A 16,879-nucleotide genomic window follows, 5' to 3' on the forward strand; every position below is an offset into this window, starting at 1 on the left:
ATGTATGCAGTTCTTATGAAATTACATGATCTTTTTGCAGACCCGGGTTCCTTGGGGGTATGGGCAGGTGTCCACTGATAGACTTTTTCCTAAGTAGTTCTTCTATGTGTTACTGATTTCCATGGCAATTGTGTGCAAGCAGAGTGTGCAACCCCCTTAATGGGGGGCTTGTTGGCTATCCCCAGGCTCAAGGGTAGATTTGTCAATATGGGCCGATCACTAAATGTTGCATAGGAGGCAGATCCAAGGTTCTTTTTAAAGTGAAGAAAAATTTGCTTCCTGCATATAACAACTAAAAACTCTCACCTTGCTATCTTGAAAATGAACAGCCTTTGCTATTTCTGCTTTATAAAACACTGTTCTAATAATAGTTATTCATTAACATGTTCACATAGACATATGCTTCAAAATTTTTATCTGAAATACCTACCAGCCAATGAATGTTATAGTTGTCTTCAGGAGCAAAGGTTTGTCTTGGCTTTCTGTTTCTGCAAACAAGAGTTTGCAATTCTGGTGAGCAACTGGAGCTCCAGCTACTGCAGAATACCCACTTAGTGCATCAAGTTCTGGTTAAGTTTGACTGGTTATTCAGATTCCTGCTGTTCTCAATATGGATACAGGCATGTTTCATTGATAACAAATTATTATGTTGTTGATTCTAAAGAAGTCATTCAGTGGTTAATCAATCAAATTTTGATAATTTGATCCCACTTATAATGATTGTGAACTAAATCTTGGAGATCACAAATGCTACAGCACTACTGTAGAACATAACAGCCTTTATTTCACTGTAAGTTTGTAAACCAACATATTCAAATGTCTTTTAAGCATTATTTAAATTCATAATTGCTAGAACCTATAGATAATAGTTTAGGGATGACCATTTACCTATGATGTTTTCCTTCACACACTGTCAGTGCAGAAACCTACCTTACATGCCATTATAACCTTCCTTTTTTTTTCTGAGAAACATTTAACTATTTTTAGACATGCCTCAAATTTAATTTTAACTAGAATAATTTTTAAATATGAGTAATAATTTGAAAGGCTCTATTTCTTACATCCTTTGTCTGACTGACACCCACATTTAAAGCAGACCTTAAAAGCATCTGTTTTTTAGTGCCCAAAATTTTGAGGCATCCTGGAACACTACTCAGATTTGAAAATTGACTTGGACAATTTAAATTTATTAATTTTATCAGTTATTTTACTCTTCTTCTCCTTCTTCATATGTGGTTCTATTTTAGTTACTTAAAGTCATTGAATTATGTATCACCAAGGCCATCATTTTTATTCATTCCCTGAAAAAAATGCATAAAATTAATGAATCACTGAAAACAGATGAAAGTCCTCTGTTACTCTGCTATGATTTTATCATTGAATATTGAAGTAATCATCCAGTATTCTTTCTGCTGTGGCTCTTCTAATTTCTGCAATGCACAATAAGGTAAGTAATTAGTTTATGACCTTCTTTAGGCAACTACTCCTTTTTGAGGTTAGTAGAAAAAATTTCATGTCACTTATGAAAGCATTGTACATGCTTTGGCTTCTCTCATACATTTTTTATACTCTTATGGCAAAGTATTGCACTTGGAAGGAGTGACAGCTTCTTCTTTTCATAACAGATGAATAATAAGGAAACCTTAAATGGTCACTGAAGAAAATCATTAGCAAATTGGAGCTGTAACAAGTCACCAAATGCAAAAATGGGAATAAATGAGAAGATAAATCTGTTTGAAGCAATTTAGCCAATGGCATGAAGGAAATTCACTGACTTCTGGAGCAGTTTCTACATGTTTGCCGGGAGGCTCTATGGATTATCTCTGAATATTGTATTTTGCTTTATTCTGGAAAAAAAAAAAAAAAAAAGTATTTGACAGCAGACTGTGGTCTTTTTAACTTAGGGTGTTGGATGGTGCTTATAAATGTTTCTAGCCCTGCTTTCTGTAGAAATAGGTAATTGGTTCATCCTTTTCTCCCCTAAAAAATGAAAGAAATAAAAGTGTAAGTATCTCTGCATGCCACAATTCCAAAGTGTATGGAGCACAGACCATCTCTGAACAAAGAGAAACTCTATGGAATCTACATACTCTATGGAGTTTCTAGTTTTTAATCTAATGTAATTCTTAAATAGTAATAAAACTGCTAATATAACAGCAAGTAGTAAGTTTTTATTGATTCATGTTTCCTTTGAGATGTGCATGCATTGAGCTTCAGGTACATTCTATGTGAGTCTGTAGTGAATTTTTAGTTTGATATTAATTCTTTTTTTCTTTCAAATTTTCTTTTCTTTGACTACTTATAGCTCATGCTTTTTTGGCAGGGAAGTAAAATTATTCTACAACATGGTTAAGCCCTTGTTGTGGGATGAATGGTACCTCTTTAGGATATGATTCTTTGGAACAAACATTGAGTGTGTTTTCCTCACTGCTTCCACTGTCCTTTTTGTTTCCTTCCAAGTCCTGACTTTAATCCTCCCTTTCATATCTTCTCACTTCTCAGTGTTTCTGTCCTCATTCCCCAAACCACACCACTATTTCCTGCCTTATTTCTTAACCAGTATTTCCACCTACTTTTTCAAGCGTTTTTTCTCCATTTTTATTTTACAGTCTTCCCTCTTGCTTTTCTCATTCTCATTCTTTTAGTAAACCAGTACTCTTTTCACAGTGCTAAAGGCCCTTTTCTGATTTTTGAGGATAGAGTATAGAGTTATGGACAACTAATGTTTGAAGAATCTGTGCATGCTTTCTTAGGAGGCAAGCTATAAATTATTATAAGCTTAATTTCTTCATTACCTAGCTGATTTGTACATGTTGTCAGTGTCATTGTCAGCATGATGATAAAATGCAGCAACAGTTTTTGTTTTCAGATCCAGCCGAATCCCCTGCAGATTATGCCCTGGCAGAGAAAAACAAATTTCAAATCAAATACCATTTCTATTGCAATACTCTTCAAAAAAGCAGACTACATTGAAATTCATGAACTTCAAGATGTCAGTAATGGGTGAAATAAAACTACATAATTATAAACTGGAATTTCTAGTTCTGCATACAAAAATATTCTTCTCGACTTCCAGGTTACATTTTTTCATTTTACCCACTATTTTCATCTTTCCCGTGCTCTGCTGCTCCTTCTGACCTTGAAAAAATGTTTTTTAAATTGCTTACAGATTTTAGCAAGATAATTACACCTCATATAAGTAACTAAGCCTTCAGTTTTGTTCTTACTACATTACTTTTCCATCTAGCCAGAAGCCATTCAGATGTTGCAGTATCTTTCTATTACATGCAGCTCTTTATTTTCACTAAGTTTCCTAGGAACTGACATTCTAAGTACTTCAAAAACAGAATCACGACAACCGAGCTTTATTTTAAACTACCACCAATAGTCATACAGCAAACTCTGATTGCCAGGGAAGTTAAGATTTTAAAAAAATGCCACTACAAAATTGCCACATATTGTCCTATCAGAGAGACAAATTATATATGTCAGATAAACAAGAGATTTGTCTCCCTCTCAATTTAGTGTTAGTTCCTAGTTGTTATAATGATTAGTACCATAGCAGTTTGAGGAAGAGCATTGTTCTAGCTATCTCCCTGTTATGCTGTCCCATTTATATTCTTCTTAAACTAGGACAGTGTGTCATCCTGGCTCCTACAGTGTGCTGTAAATTTTCTGCTGGAATTTGATGGACTTGAGAGTAATAACATTTGTGCCTAAAAAGATCCCCTCTTAAAAAGAATATTCCAGACTTCAACTGGATAGTACCACAGTAGGTGGAGTATGCTGCAGTAAATCTCCATGCCCGTATAGGAACTGGCACAGCTGAAGAATGTCTGCTTTTCTGTGTTAAAGAGTAATGCAATGCTACTGATGATTTGGACTTGTGTTTCTGTCATTACCCTACCCTGACAACAGTCAGGATTTTTGCAGGAGAAGATAACACACAGGAACTGAAGCCACGAATTCATAACAAGAGTAGACAGTGGTATGTGGTAAATCAGAAATCTCCCTTATTTCATGTACGTGCATGAAGTATTTGAAAGTGGTATGGAAACAACAGAGGTAGGTTTCTTGTTTATCTGAACCATTCCTCATATAGCAGAAATCAGCATGTTTGTCAGACACTAAAACACTTCACTTTGGTTTTGGTTATAGTATGATCCCTGAATCCTTTGTAATACAATGAGAAGGTGTTTCTATACTGTCAAGAAAAGAGCTACTTTCTTCTCTTGTGGACTGTCCCCTTCAAGAGCTGGTTGGAAACATTGCATTGGTATGGACAGGCCTGTGGCAATCACTCTACTGGTGACCATTACCCCAGCACACAGAGTGTGGTAGAGAGGAGGGTGAAAGCTCCGTGTCTCCAGCTTGGGCTTCTTTGCATGTCCAGATGGACAGCTTTTGATCTTCCTTCCCTAATGTGCCACAAAGGGAAGTGAGTGGAAAGGAATGTTTCCTTTTAGACATAGCAATGCCATCCAGCCTCTTCCACGGGCAGGCAGCAGCTAGGAGGATGACGTGGTTGTTGTGATATTGCCATATGTAATGATGATCCAGTCTCTTGGAAAAACAGATTGTGATTCAAAAGGAAGCAACCCCCAGGAGTTTGTGAAATAGAATTAGGTCTCCTAACAACTGGTTCTGCTGGAAAATAACACTCTATATCAGGCCCTGTATATGAAGGCTGTATGTTTCCTCAGGGTTTGCTCAGAGCCAGCTGTGACAAGGCTTGAAGTTGTAAAAATCCTTTGCCTGGCAGAAGTCATTGAAGTAGAGTTGTGGCCACATTGACTTAGATGTAGTCAGTAATTCCTCAGTGAGTTAAATTAATAAACATCCAACCTAATTGGAGCATGGTCCTTACCTTCCTTCAGATCTGGAGCACTATTATTTTCTTGCTGATTATCTAGGAAACTGTATTGCAAGGACAGTTAAGAAAAAGCTAAATGTAATGATTTGATAAGACTGCTCTGAAAAAAAACCATCCTTTCTGGCATTGACTTCACATGGAAGGGGAAGAACAGCCTGGCCAGGTGGGTGCCATGGCATTAACAAAGAGCTGAAATTACTCACATGTTCATGCAAGTCGCAGATTAAAAAACACCCTAAGCAGTGGCGAATTTAGCACTTAATGTCTACAATTTGCATCCGATTAACATTTCAATCATTTCTTCATCTTAGGTATTATTTTTAAAACTTGCAGAACCTGTTAGACCGTTGTCCTTTTATGTGGAATAAACAACAAAAAAAGTTTCTCCCTCACAGCAGGCCTCAAAAACCAAAGCCTATGGACCCAATCCAAAATCCACTGAAAGCAATTTTCCCACTTAACTTGCTGGGTAAGTGGGAAATAACCAGCACAAGAGGACAATGATTAAACTGGCAAGATGATTTGGTCCCAATCAGCTCTGAATGATGTCTTTTAGCTGGGGCCCCGCTGCTGTTGTTACATCCAAGAGAAATCTGACCAAGGTATTGGGCTTACACCTGTACGCTGCTGTTTGGTAAGATTGTTTTCCTACAGCTTTGTCCAGATGGATTTGCGCATTTTGGCATGCAAAATTAATGTATTTTAACATAACTTGAGAGCAAAAGCCAACATGACAGAGAAAACCTGTGGTGATGAATAAGGCTGGTGTGGCTCAGAAAGAGCTGTGAAACGTTGCAGTGGCAGTCCTGCGCTGTCATCGCACACCAAGCTGTGTAAAGTGATCTCTAAGGATCAGAGGCATTAGGAGATGAAGCTAGACAAACACACTTCTGCAGTAATGCATCTTTTGCTTTAGGTCTAAACCAAAACAAAAAGATCTTAAAATGATTCTCACTATATCCAGGTCCCAGCTGCTTCTGTTTCTCAAGAGAAAATACAAATATATATTTTTAATCACTACTCTTCTCAGTAAGTTACCTGGCTGCAGTATCCCTCTCTCACTGCCTGCTTTGGCCAGTCCAAAGGCTTTCATTATCAGAGCTTACCCAGGCTGCCCCTTCCCAGATGGGCTGGCATGATCAGCTCGGACCAGGTGACTGGCATGTTTGCTTTTTCACTGAGCAGAGCAGATGTGATCTGTCGTGACTTCTGTTAGTGTGACCTCTGCTGTCACACGAACGAGAGTGTAGTGGAATAAGTGGCTGTAACCAGGCTACTGGCATTTGTGCTGGAAGCTTATACGGTATAGCATGCTGACTTGTACTGCTCTGCTTTTCCCAAGAGTTTGGAAATCTGCTGCACTGAATTTGGGAATTCAACAATGTGAGCAGATTTAAAAAAAAAAAAAAAAGTTGCCTTTGTTGCCTTTTTTTTCTCCTCAGCTGACCTGTTGTCCTGAACATAAAGTGGCTGTGCAATGCACAGTTTAATATGGTACCACACACTCAATATTTTAGATGTTGATTTTAGCAGGAAAGAAATAAAAACCAAATTTGCTTATCAGCTTTGAAGAAGAAGGGCTGTTGCGGAGTACAAGTATTATTTTTTGACACGTTTTCAGACCAATCAGAAGTTTCCATGTAGACAAGATCTAATTGCTATTTTCTGGTACCTCAAAGTAACATTGCAGGCAGCCGGGAAAGAAAAGCTGCTCTTCTCTTCTCAGCCAGAGGATGGAAAAAAGGAGAAAGGAAAGTCTCTTATAGAAAAACACTAGTCCTTTGTGTAAAGAGGTAGCAGATCCTCATTTCCATTTTAGCTGCACAGATCTCAGCTGCACTTTACATGGAAGTCAGGTGCCTGTAAAGGACTCCATGCAATCTTTCTATACATGTACTCACAGGAATGAGTCTGAGGCAGCTGTTGGCAGACAATGCAAACCACAGCCTAATGCATCTGCTTTAATTCACATGTGTTTTCTCCTAAGGTGGGTGAAAGCAGACGTGAATAATAGCAAGAGCTAGCCTGGTAAGGCTCTCTTCAATGGCTCGTTAAATGCTCAGGATTTTGTTCATAAATGAGAATCTAGAAGAAGGAGGTCATTGCAAACTAACTATCTGTACAACATAAAAGACTTCTTAAAAGTGCCAATGATAAAAGTTTTCATCCTTACTGATATGTGTTGTGAAACCCTGAATGCAGGAAGAGACCTTAGCCTGGTTTGGATAACTCAGATGCGTATCTCTTCCCCCACTGTCTAGGAAGAATTAAACCAGTTTATGATATTAGAATAGTGATACAGATCTGAAATATGAATATCTTGTTTTGAAAAGAGAGACAAATTGGCATAAGTAATTTTGTTTTCAAAAATAGTTTAGTTTCATTTTTAAACCCTGGCTTTCAGGAAAACAGGCTCTCTGACAGATAATGTTGCACCTGCAGGAAAATTCATTGATTGATGACACTCTGTATGTGTTCCTGTCTTTCTAGTCCTCACATTGAAGAGCTTTGCTTGTTTCACAAACACACCATTTCAGAGTGATTGGATGCCCAAAGAGAGCTGCATGTCATTGTGCTTTCAGTCTTGACATTGATTGATTGAAGAAGTCAGGAATAAACCTTCAGACACAGCAGGTACCATAGAAGTATCCATGGCTGCCAGGAACTGAACTGCTCTGAAGTCAGATGATTTCGGGGAGTGGGATGGGAGGTCGTTCCATGAGGGTGGGCAAATTACATAGCAAAGACCTTTTAGCTGTGTTTTCCAAACTCAGAAAATCTGGTATGCTGCCTTTTGTCTGGATATGAAAAATACTGTACTCATTGTTCACACAGGATCAGCTCAGAACAAATTCAACAGACAGCTACAGAGTGACAATATGTGAAAGCTAATAATAAATATGAATATAATAGCTAATATGAAAGCTAAAAATATTAAATTATTTTGTCATGGCTCAGGATTATCCATATACTCATATGTTGAAGAAAAATAGCTACAGAGTTCATAGTTTTACTCCAAACATCCTACATAATTGTCTTTTTCATGGCTTAGAAATATGTCTACACAGTTTTGTTGCTCTATCTCTGTAATCACTCAAAACATACCATTTTGAAATTTGGGGTTTCGAAATCACCTAACATTCAAATAAAATTGTGAAAAATTGTGCTTTTTTTTTTTTTTTTTCTCCTTGCATCTTGTAACTGCTAATGAAGTTTACAGGATTCCCTGGAGGTACAGTAAGGTGCATACATATATGGTCTATTCAGGTGACATTTGAAAAAAAATCTTAAGATATTCAGATATGTAAGAAAGACCACTATGTCCTGAGACATTTTCTTAATGTTATTTACTAGACCATGAACAATGTTTCTCCTTAACTTGTGTTCCCCATGACATAGGGACATGCAAACTAATGCATTGAGAGTAGAGTGAGGATAAGGTGCAGAAAAGCTGATGTCTGTCAGTGTGTAAGAACATCCTTCCAGTACTCTCTGGCTGTACCTCAGTGAAGTATAGCAGTGCTATTGTGTTTGCCAGCTGCTGGCCAGACACTTGAGCAGACTCATGGGATAACCAGTGTCTGGAATAAGTAGGTCAGAAGAGTAGCCTAGGTGTAACTTGGACAGAATTTTTCCAGATTTGATCTGTTGTAGGGAATAATTCCTGCGTATAGTCCATGAGCCAAAGGAGTCTCCCTATAGCTATGCCAGTAATAACATGGCTGCAACTGATGTTCTTCAGTGTGGTGAAGAACTCTTATAGAAGGCTTGCAATATCTAGACCTGTAAAGATAATGCTGTCTGATTTTTTTACCATGTGAAGTACCACAGAAATCTAGGAAATTTAACAAATCCATTTAGTTGCACAAATACCCATGCACAAGTGTGATCCAGGGACATATTTCTGTAACCCTCCACAAGTTTTTGAATATTTGATCAGAGATTTTTAAGGGTCCTATCAGCTGTAACCTGGTAACAGTTTATCATTACACATAACACACTAAATCCTTTTGTTTTTATACATTAAAGAATTAAGCCATTACACAGCCAAAGAGCAAACAGGCATGATATTTAACCAGGTCTAAATCATCACTCTAAATCATTTTGCATAATAGGTTGGCTTCTTGTACTGTACACATGAAGAGTTTGAATCCTCAGGAGGGTAGCTCACAACTCAAGGAGGGGACAACACAGAAGTAATCAAAACAGAGAGCTGTATATGGAGCTCCTCCAGCATACTGTCCCACCTTTGCCTAACAACATTTCTCAAACTGCCTTTGTGTTCCTTTCTTCCAGGTGCTGCATCAATTAGTTTAACTCAGAGATGACATTGCTTTATTCTTTATCTGTTTTACAGAAAGGACCCAGGCACCTTGTAATAAGAGCAATTATTTTTAAGCGTTTTCTTTAAAGCTTTCTCTTATTCCATATTGCTCACAACAAATGAGTTGCATCATTAACGAGATGAATCTCAGCTCATCTACATCAGCAAAGCCCCACTGACCAAATTTAGAAAAGGAGGCACAGATGCAAATCATTTATCTACACTCCAGTAAGAAGACAGCTTAGCATCAACACAGGCTTTGTAGCTGTATCTAAGACATGTTTGTAATAAATGACAAACTTAAAATGGAGTTAGGGTTCAGAACAGAGGCTATCAGCTTTAGATTAAATGAGATGTAGAAGGAACACCAGACAGGTTAAGGTCTAACCTTTATAAGGGCAGAGCTAATGATTAAAGGGTCCTGTGATAGGGTAGTAAGTCAATAAATTCAGGTAAACTAAGCTGTGGTTTGGAAAGGACAACAAAGCAAAGTTTGAAATGTGGCAATATTGCTACCTGTAACTCTCACCTATTAGGGGCTGCTGGTAAGGACAGGCATCAGATTTATGTACTGCTTGGTAGGGACAAATAATCTAACATTTAAAATGGGTTTTGGTACTGCTGAGATGACTTTTGGGATAATACTGGCTATTTAGTTGCACCTGAAGCTAGGCTGGCAGGCAGACACTGCTCATTTTGAACAGACTTAGACTGTTAATAACCTATATTGCAGGCTTGGTCCTCAAAAGTTTCCTGATGTGGGATAAAAGTATTATGAGGCGGTCTGTACTGTTTATGCCTGAATGGTTTGCATGGCTCAGCCAAGTGCTCTGGCAGAATTGGAAACCTACAAGTAGGTCTGTAGTATTCCAGGTCAAGCAAGGTCTTCAGTCAGGCTTGGGATTTCATCTTGCCTTTGGAAGACCAGAAGTGCTGTAACTGCATTTTCACCTCAGACTTTTCCTTGTGAGCCCTTTTGTTTTCTTGTCTTGGTGCTTTTCTTTCCAAGGAAGGTAGGTGGTCCTTTCAGTATGTATTACCAAGCACACCCTAGGAATTAGGTCACTCTATGTTAAAGAAAATTTCTTCTCCTCCACTCCAGTAAGTGACTACCACAACATAAAAATACTAATTTTTACTGCAAAGCAAAGATCAAGTAAAACAAAGGCAAAACTGTGCCTTACCCTTTGTTCAAAGCTACAGAGCCTGTATGGAGAACACCAGCTTTGGTACCTTTGGTTCCTTCTTTTCCAAGACTTAAACAAACAAACAAAAAACAAAACAAACAAAAAACATAAAGGTGGTTTGAATTCCTGTTTTAGTTATATTTCTTGTTGCTTGAGCATACCAGTCTGCTCTTTCTGTATAGTGCCCTATGGTAAGGTGGAAAGTCTGTTAGACTATAACATGCACACACATACACACACACACACAGTGTAATCTTTATGCTTCTTCCAAAAAAACAGTGCAATATGTTTTCTAAATTACCTTGAGACACTTGGAATCAAAATAGTGGTATGTCATTCTCTGCTTTCCTGAGTGCATAAATTTTCATCCCGCAGTGCTGTTCTTTATGGTGCTTTCTAAAATAGCTAAACAAGTGAAAATTGTTTCCAATTCATCGGTTCTGGTAGTTTGGTAGCCTAGTAAAATAAATTTAGATTTTTAAGTCAGTTGGAACATCACATCAGTTACAGAAATATAAACTGCTCAGCACACAGCTGAGTGTACCATGAACTGAGGCAGAGCCCCACAAGGTCTTATCTCAATGCAATAGATATTTTTATGTTTCTTTTCTAGCCATGTGTATGATTTTCTCAGGCTGGTGGCACTAACTCCCTGGGTATGTACATGAGGATACTTGTGTGTGTCATTTGTTCTAGTGAATATACAAATGAGCAGAGCTAATGGCATATGTTCAAGAGAGTGGCCACCTGTGATATGTTTCTCTCTTGCAACTGGTAAAAATGAAAGAACTTGCTGTCCCTAGTCTCCTTGGGGAAAGGAGTGTTAGAAACATATTGCCAACCACAAAATGAGAGTCTGCTTGGCTTTCTCTTTTCTTTAACAGTTAGAAAGGGGGAAAAGATGTCTTCTTCCCTCAATAGCCATGAGGAAACACATCTTGTAAATAACAGTGGGGTAAGATACTTAATACACAATGCTAAATGATTATTCAGTGATCAAAGCACTCATTTGTGTTAAATGAGCAATCTGGTCTTTTGGTTTCCACTGTTCACATCTGACTCTGTTGCTATCTTATCAACAAGAAGAAAACCACTGGTTTATGAAATGCAATAGCAAAACCTAAAGGGAGCTGCCAAAATCCCTGCTAGGGTAAACGTTTATTCAGGCTCTTCTTGAGACAAAAGAAATACTTAAACAGATAGGAAAGCTAAGGATGCTCAACTAGATAATTTTTAAACTGTGAAATTCTCAGTTATTATTTTAAATAGGATGGACTATCTAAACTTTCTTCTTTGCAGTTAGAAAAAGTTTCCATCAGTCGAAGAGATAGGCTTTCTTTTTCTATGTTTGTGGTTCACAAAACATAAATGATATATATATATATGGTTATCATGAATTCAGTGGTTTAGGATTACTCTTGAAATTGTCACTAGCTTTACTGAGCTTTATGTGTACAGAGTAAATTAACTGATCACATATGACTTTAAAATAAATACATGTGCTATGCTAAGAGGGCTGTAATTAGTGTTTCCTTTGGTTTCTTGTTCTCAGCTCCGGCTTACTTAAGTACATGGTTCAGACAGCTGTAAAATAATATCTTTGGATTCACTACAGTTGTACAAATAAAGCCCTTGTCTATCTTACTGCCTTTTCACAGACCTTGCTGCATGGTGAAGGTGGATTGGATTCCAGAAAGAAAGCAAATTTTTTCCAGTTTGTGAAGCTCCGTGCTCCTTAATGATGTCTTACTGCAAGATGGTGGCTTGAGAGCTGAAATCTGTTACAGATTACCATGGTCTGTTTAAGATAAAGTAATCTTTCTCTTCGAAACAAAGAAGGGGAGCGCAGAGCAGAAAACAGGAAATCACCATTTTACTTTCTGAAAAAATCTGGTGAAGTATAATTGAGTTTTTCTTACAGAAACTTGTGGCTCTTTGGGGCTTTTTTTTTTTTCCCCCAGAGAGAAAGGTAGTTTGCTTGTCAGAGAATAAGTTTAAATACAGAATGATAAAGTTTTATAGCTTATTTAGTACTTCAGAATACAAACATTGCCTTTTCTTTTTCTGAGAGTGACTCCTGTATGCAACAGTAATTGTGCTCTAGCTATACCTTCTGGCAAGTCTGATTTGCATGATTAAAAAGGGGAGATTTTACTATATTTTCTACTGTAGCATTTTGCCACTTCAGTGTTTCTAAAATAGCTCATATCATTTATTTTACAGCTGGGTTAACATTGACTAGGAATATAAAGCAGTAACATCATGACTTGCTGCCAGAAAAAAAAAAAAAAGATATTAGTAAAAGTAAATGTTGGTATGAAGTAAATGTAAAAGGGCTGCTGCAATAAATTCAACTACTGTCTATTGTAGAGAATGTTATGCTGTGTTGTGGCTTTTTTTTTTTTCTCCTCCTTGAATGAATGTTGAATCTCTGTAACCTTTAGAAGATCTGTTCAGTTTTGAAAACTATGGCATCTGAATATCAGGATAATATAAGCAAGTCCAGAAAGCTTGGCATAATCCACCTACAAGTATTTAGAGCACTTTAGGCAGAGCTGTGGATGGGTTTCCAAGGGATAAACTATGTTGTTGAGGTCAGAACTCCACTTAAGACAATATGGCCTAAATTTTGGGATGGTTGCCTTTCTTGAGTTTCTGTGTTTTAAGTGTTCTTAACTCAAGTGCAAAGCTAGTGACAGTGCAGCCATTTTACTTTCTTAACTGCTTGGGTGTTTTGTCTTGTCCAGGTAAATCTGGTAGATGCACTGAATTCTGGAAAGGCTTTCTCCCTATGTAGAGAGACAGTTATCTAACAAGTTTAATTCCTTTTGCAGTGCTGAGGATCAGTAGCTGGACTTGTGGTGACAGACAGTTTAGGTTTGTTTCCTGAAGGCAGTACATTGGTGACACTTGGTAGGTCCTGTTATTTCCCTTCAGATTGCATTTTTTTATTTCCCTTCAGATTGCATTTTTAAGTCTCTAAACTATTGTAGTGATATAGCATAACTGAAATACTCTGTCTCAGTAAATTTATTAGCCCGACATATCCAGGAGCCTAAGTCTGATGATTTTAACAGACTTTTTGTCTGTATACTGTATGGCCATAGCTATAGTATTCAACTTCTACATGATGTTTCTAGAGGGGGTAGGAGATTCTCAGTTTTCGTAAGTTCCTAGTATTAAAATTCTGACTATGTTACATATTTATTTCTGTAGTGAGAAACATAGCAACAGAAGCAAGGTTTCAGAAGGCATACAGTGACCTTGTTCAAGGGCTTTTGAATACCAAGCTTGTTAATATGTGCAAGGTCAACATGAAAATTATGAGCAGAAAGCTTAAATGGCTGGTAGTTGTTATACAGCTGAATAATGGAAGATTGTATTCTCTAGACAGAAAGAAGTATAAAAAGAACAGCATTACTGTAAGCTTGTTATGTGTATAACAGTACAGCACTAAAAGACACATGTTTAGCAGCCCAGTGATTTTGTCTTTTATTTAATTCTTGTCGTGTTGGTTTACCTGCTTGTTCATGTGTCAATGCCCGTATGACATTAACAAAGTACAGTTCAGCTATAATACAACTAAGGTTAGTTTTGCTCAATGTATATTTAAGCCAGTTGTAATCACAGGTCACTGCAATTTGCAGTTTCTAATTTGCATCTGTGCTCTCTCTTACTGATGTAATCTTTGGCAGCTAATTCTGATTTTACCAGACTATTGCAATTATCCTTACAATCTGTTAATTACTAGACCTTAGAGTACAGCTGGAAAAAAATCTTAAAGAAAAACAAAGTGGTCCATTTACTACATTGTTAATACTGTTAAATTAGAGGCTTTTCTAGAGAACTCAATCCAATGCATAAAATTTGGAAAAATAATAAATGTAAATGCTTTGAAATGCACGCTACACTGATATATTTGGCAGAGGAGAGCTGGACAGCCGTTAGACCTATACTGTATGATTTGTAAGAAACACTGAACTTATTGAAAAGGGATGTAAAACTATTACAACAGTGCATTGTAGCTTTGCATTTTCTCAGGAGAGTTTTCCAACTGAATTTGTATGTATGGGAGGCAATGTATCCATAGCATGCCAAATACTGTTATTTGGTTAGTTTGGATAGCTGGTTATGGGGGGGCTGCAGAGATCACTGGCTGTGTAGGGAAAGTATATAGATTTCTTCTGCACCTAGGTACTTCGGTTCAGTGCTGTGCAGAGCTAAGTTAACTCAGTAATAACAGACTTTTTGTCTGTATATTCTATGGCCATAGCTACAGTATTCAGTTTCCACATGATGCTTCTAGAGGGGGGAGGAGATCCTCCCTCCTCTTCAGTGCTTTCTTTTATCATAGCTCTTCCAAAATCCTAAGAGACAAAATATACAAGGAGAAATAAGTGGAGAGCCACCAGAAGTGTGTAGAAAATATCTTGGCGTATGAAGAAGCATTAGTGAGATGGAACCAGGAGATCCTTTTAAATTGAAAAGGAATGAAAAGAATTAAAGGATTGAAGGCTAGACTGTATGGAAGAAAGAACTGGGTAGAAGAAGATCACAAAAATAAGCAAACTGTAATCCCAGGACTAGGACACACTTTGGACTGAACTGTAGTTCTTCTCTTTACATCTCAAACAGATATAATTTCTCCTTGTACATTTTTCCACCTTTATACTGCTGAGTTCAGTTGCTTTGTTGCCACTGTTTGCAGTTCTATTCATGTTTAGCTTCCATGGACAGTTATTTGGATATATCTGGAGACAACAGGTCACCCTGTGTCCCATGCTGTGGATTTTCATGTACCTGCCTAGTGCTGAAAGGTTGCCAAAGTGCCTCAGAGAAGAGAGGCTTTAACAATGGCTTTCTAGAGAAGTTGTGCTGGGCTTCTCATGCAATGGCATTTAGAGGCTGATGCAGGTCAGGGAGAGGTCATGATCAGAAGAAATGTGCACCTGTATGGCTGCTGTGACAGCAATCCAATGGACTAGCAGTGTTATGGAGCTTCCTGAGCAGAGGTGAACAAGGTACTTGGGCAGAGGGTATGACAAAGGGATGGACAGGACACTGTGCCACCTAGAAGCAGGCAGGTTTCAGCTCCAGGCTGACAGACTGTTGTACTTTCAGCAAGCTGATGTTTTCATTCTAATGAAGCATGTAGCCCATTGTGGCCTAGGCAGACTGATTTGGAAATGCAGTTGATTCAATGTTCAGTATGAGTTCTTCTTAACTGTAGCTGGTGACTGAGGTTTTGTTTGTTTTTTGTTTGTTTATTTTGTCATGTCATGGCAGAAAATGTAGCACTTTTAACAGCTTTTTGGAACACTAGTTAAGACCTGTGAAATCATAGAAGAGAAGATCAGAAATCTCTGATTATCTTAGAAACTGTGAAATAGTTTTCAATCTTGTTTAATACTTTTGTGAAACAAACTTAAGCTTTGATGGTGGAACTGCATCATTTCAAAAGTAAGAACTGGATATATATTGGAATTTTTAAGCTCTTTAATTATTTTTTTTTTAAGACCAAATGGAGATGGCTTAAAATGAATCATTTTGATGCCGTATCAAATCTGCAGTGGGCAGGGAATTGAGATAGTCATTGTTTTGTAGAAACAGCTTCAGATGAATATAGTCTAATACATTATGATTACAATTATAGTCAGCCATATTTTCTGTATTTTATCTATAGTTATTATCACAGGTGAGAAAGTGTGTTTAATGATTTTTTTTTCCCCCATATCAAATAACTATGCCAAGAAATTGCTATAGTTAGCTATAAGGCCAGGTTTATAAGAACAAGTTCTTCATCCATTTCTTTAACCCCTTGGGAGTTTGGTTTGTAATGACCTCTGAAAACTATAGATTTGTATTGATGTTTCACAGGAATATGTAAGGTGGAGTAAATTTCTGATCTGTTGTTCTGCCATACAAGTATAAAACTACTCTCACATTCACAAAATGTTCAGTTTCTTGTGATTTTCAACTAGTTGTGCCATGCAAGTGTCTCTTCTTGTCTCTCAGTTGTTCACTTCTGTCGGCCAGATCTTACAAAAGCTTATTGCATGTGAGTACTCAAGTAAGTATTGCATTTACACCAAGGAATTGTCCAATTAAATCAAAGTGCATGTTGGATCAAATCCAAGAACCATTAAATCAATTGAAGTGCTTCCACTGACTTCAGTGGAAGTTGGATCCAAGCCATTATGTTTGCAGCTTTCCAAAAGTACCATCAGTTATATCAAATACACCTACTTAAATTCAATTAAGAATAGAATAAAATCTTCCAATGTTTTACAAGACATTAAAATGTTTCTTCATACAGGAGTAAGAAGATGTGATGTCACTCTGTACCTTAGAAAATTTTTGAATGCTATGTTATAAAATGCTATGTTATAAGATCTAATTAAAAAAAAAAAAAAAGAAAAAAATGCTATTGCAAACCTAATAGGGGAAAGCAGATAGGTTAAGAACTGACTGAAGGTTATCAGAATTGCTGTTACT

The 16,879-nt window shown here is 37.3% G+C and overlaps 1 long non-coding RNA gene across 1 annotated transcript in view; it reads left to right on the forward strand.

Annotated features, from left to right (window-relative positions):
• Positions 1 to 1,335: 1,335 nt before the first annotated feature.
• Positions 1,336 to 16,879, forward strand: part of LOC125181251 (uncharacterized) — a 102,517-nt gene continuing 86,973 nt past the window's right edge. Inside the window, exon 1 of the long non-coding RNA XR_010827620.1 lies at positions 1,336 to 1,447. This is a non-coding gene — a long non-coding RNA (uncharacterized lncRNA). The remainder of the gene's footprint in view (positions 1,448 to 16,879) is intronic.

This window comes from Anser cygnoides, chromosome Z, assembly GCF_040182565.1.
Source record: "Anser cygnoides isolate HZ-2024a breed goose chromosome Z, Taihu_goose_T2T_genome, whole genome shotgun sequence".
Lineage (NCBI taxonomy): Eukaryota > Metazoa > Chordata > Aves > Anseriformes > Anatidae > Anser > Anser cygnoides.